The sequence below is a fragment of the Aegilops tauschii genome, chromosome 7 (assembly GCF_002575655.3).
Source record: "Aegilops tauschii subsp. strangulata cultivar AL8/78 chromosome 7, Aet v6.0, whole genome shotgun sequence".
NCBI lineage: Eukaryota > Viridiplantae > Streptophyta > Magnoliopsida > Poales > Poaceae > Aegilops > Aegilops tauschii.
The window spans coordinates 71,947,657-71,951,660 of NC_053041.3; positions in this window are offsets into that span (position 1 = coordinate 71,947,657).

Consider the following 4,004-nt stretch of genomic DNA (forward strand, 5'->3'; position numbering starts at 1 on the left):
GGTTCTGTCCGTTTCCTCCTCCATTCCCATTACCATTCTTGGAGCCATTGTGGTTGTGCGAACTACCTCCTCCATGGGTATGCTGAAACTGTCCTCCCGGCTTCGGGGTAAATCGTGGCTTCTGCTGGGCTCCAGAATTGTACTTCCCTTGTCCATACTTCCTTTTACGGTTTTCAATCTGCTGTTGCTTCCCTCCAATCATGAGAGCTCTATCTACCAGTTCCTGGTAGTTGTTGAAAGTTGCTACCATCAACTGCATACTCAGCTCATCATTCAATCCTTCCAGAAATTTCTCCTGCTTGCCAGCATCTGTAGCAACGTCATCTGGTGCATAACGTGCTAGCTTACTGAATTCATCCACATACTGGCCTACGGTGCGTCCTCCTTGGCGTAGGTTGCGAAACTCACGCTTCTTCATAGAAATAGCTCCTGCTGAAACATGAGCTGTACGGAAGGCTTGCTGAAATTGGTCCCATGTGACAGTGTCAATAGGATGCGTGGCTGTGTAATTCTCCCACCATGATGTTGCAGGTCCATCAAGCTGATGTGCGGCAAAACGCACTCTTTCCGCATCTGTGCATCCTGCAGTGGTCAACTCCCTTCCAACTTTGCGGAGCCAATCATCTGCTACTATCGGCTCGGTGCTACTGGAAAACACCGGCGGGTTTAGCCTTAAGAAACGGGCTAGGTGGTCAACAGGTGGTGGCGGCGGTGGGTTGTTGTTGTTGTTGTTGCCTTGGTTCTGAACTAACGCTTGCATCAGGGCATTCTGCCGCTGAATCAACTGGGTGATCTCTGGCGGAAAAACAAATCCGGTGTCGCGTCTCGGAGGCATCTGATAGGTTTAGAAAAGATGAGAATTGAGAAAAGAATGAGGTCTAGAGAGAAAACACTACCCATATGCTCATGAGACAAATTCAATCAATATCACTCAATCAATCCAAACAAGGCAAAACAATCGATCTAACTAGCGTTACAAAGTGCTTGAGCTATACTACTAAATGGGGGAAAACTACTACTGATGTGGCAGTCTGCTAAAAATTCTGATCTGTTGAAGACTCCATGATGTCTGCTCCAGCTTCATCAATCCATTCGTCTTCACTTGGTTCCGAGTTGGTGTCGTCGATGATGATGTAGTTATCCGGACAAGTGCATTCGTCATCTTCTACTTTTGGCACTGGATTTCCCACGAATGCTCCAATCTTATTCTCCAGGTCATCAATCTTCCCGACTAGTGCGTTGATTTCCTCCAAGTAATCTTCTCGTGTAACCTTGAGTTCTTCTTGGAGTTCCTTGATCTTCGTGAATGCCTTCTTCAGTTCCTCCTTGTCCGTGCACATCTGGTTCTCCTGGCGACGAATATGTTGGTTCTGCTCCTGGATGAAAGCTGCAATTGATCCATCCTTCTTGGTCTTGATCATCTCGCATTGCGCGTCTCGACGTCCACAAATCTGGTAAATTGTATCCTTAAGCTCCTGGTGGTAGACTTCTCCAATGCGTCCCATGGCGCTGTGTGCGGCCATGCTCTTCCCTAAACTCCAAGTTGGTGCTTCGAAAACCAATCTCATGGGTTCCGTAATTGGCGCAAACGTTCTTCCTGGAATGATAACTTGAATCTTCCAGCTCTCCTCTTCAGGTAATGTGGCGTTGTAGGTTCCGGTGACGCTTGGTATTCCTATGTTCAAGTACATGGTGACTTCCTTCAAATGTCGTCCAAACGGCGTGTCTTCATCTGGTTGCATGAACTTGCTCCTTGCATTCGCCATTCCTAAAAGAGTAGAAAGTGGAGAGGAGTCAGAAATGAGAAGAGAGAAGTTTTCTAGGGCTTAAGGTTAGTGGTCGTGTCCTATAGTCAGCGTGTGGTCTGATACCAACTTTGTAGCGACCAGACCTCAAATGGCCTGTGCTGCTGTGCACCAGTGTCATCCCTGGATCAGTAATGCTGAAACGCACAGTACAAATGGAGGATTTATAACAGAGTAGCAATCACACACTTATTACATCGAGTATCTCCAAAGAGATTAAGTATGATAAACATGGCTTAAGGCCATCTAATAACGATAACAGCGGAAGACTTGGAAGATAAGTGAGTCCATCAACTCCAGCGGCATCACTGAGTATAAGACCACGACCTAAGGCACCTTACTCATCGTCTGAAAAGTCTGCAACATGAAACGTTGCAGCCCGAAAACGGATCAGCACATAGAATATGCTGGCAAAATAACACATAGAGAGCAATGAACAATGACAATGCTATACTATATGCATATATGGCTGGTGGAAAGCTCTATGGTTACAGTTTTGCGAAAAGCCAATTTTATCCTACTTCAAAGGAAATAAATTTTATTTAACTATCATGGTGGTTGAAACATTGAGAAGGTACCTCCAACTCAATCCCAATTAAGTATCATCATTAACCCAACAAATTTAATTAAAGTATCACAGTGATGAGATTCAAACGATAATCCAGGTACTAGATACTCAAGATGTCCATAACCGGGGACACGGCTAATCATGATCAGTTTGTACACTCTGCAGAGGTTTGTGCACTTTTCCCCACAAGACTCGATCGCCTCCGCTTGATTCTCGCACTGCATGATGTTTGAGAAACGGATGACCGAGACACAGTCTTTCAGAAACAATCACTCTCTACTCTGGATGGACAGGTACACCTACTTTCCCCTACATCTGCTAGTCCACCTCTTCAAGAGATCCTGTAACCTACTCAGCTATGCTAGAGCCCATAATAGCTTGTGGCTGCACACAGAAGTTTCTAGCATGAATAATCTTATGATCCCTTTGAGCCTGGGTGGCGGACCTTATAAAATCAGACAACACTGGGTTCTCCAGGTGCCTCAATCCACCCAGATGTGAGTTTTAGTTGCCACCTTAAGTTGAACCATTATTAACATCTCACATCTGTCATGAATATCACTCAAACCCAATCCACGTCTACGAGCATAGCATGGCAATATAATAGCAACGTAGAAGTAACTCCCAAGGGTTTGATAATAAAACAGGTAATAGGTACTACCTCAACTACTTCCCAATACCCTCAGTTTATTAGATCCTAATCATGCAATGTGTTTGAGGAAAACAGATCTAATGCAATAAAACTGGGTATGAATGGGGTATGATCAAAGTGTTACTTGTCTTGCTGATGATCCGCAAAACCTAGCGATTCGAAGTAACAAGCGGCACACTCCGGGTACTCTATCGCAAACAAACAAGCATACAATCAGTACTCAACTAATGCACAGATAAAACTCGAATGAAAGATCCAACCAGAAAGTTCAACGTAAGAACTCCGGTTTGCAAAAAGAATCAACTCGAAAGAAACAACGAAAGTCAAACGGCGAAAGAAAGAAACTTCGTTTGCTAATCTAGATCTAGTTCAAATTTTACTGTAGCAAAAACTTGTTTGAGTAGATTAATCGGAAAGAGAATTTCGAGACGAAACTCTAGGCGCTTGAATCGCCTGATTCCGATAAACGAGCGAGAAGTTAAACAGATTCGAAAATTCGATCAGAAATCGAATCTGAGAAAATAACGAGAAAATCCGATGAAAAAGAAAAATGGACGAACGGTTAAATAACGGACGTTCGTTAACAGAGAAAAACCGATGAACGCGTTCGTTAAAATGAACGGTTCGGTGAACGCTCGTAGAATAAGAAAACCGAAAAAAAACCGTCCTAGGGTTTTTTTTTAAACAAAAGGTTTTTCTTTTACAAAAAAACCGGTCAACGTTGAAAGCGGCCGGCGGCAGTACCTCGGCGGGGCTCCGACGACGAGGGGCTCCGGCGGCGGGGCTCGGCGCTCGGGGGGGGGGGGGGGGCTAGAGGCGGCGGGGCTCGGGGCGGCGGCTCCGGCGAGGGGGCGGCGGGGCAGCGGCAACGGCGGCGGCGGCGGCTGCGCGTGCGGGCGGCGACGGCGGCGGCGAGTGCGGCGGCGGCGCGGGTTGAGGAGAAGAGAGAGAGGGGGGTATTTAAGGAGGGGGGAGAGGT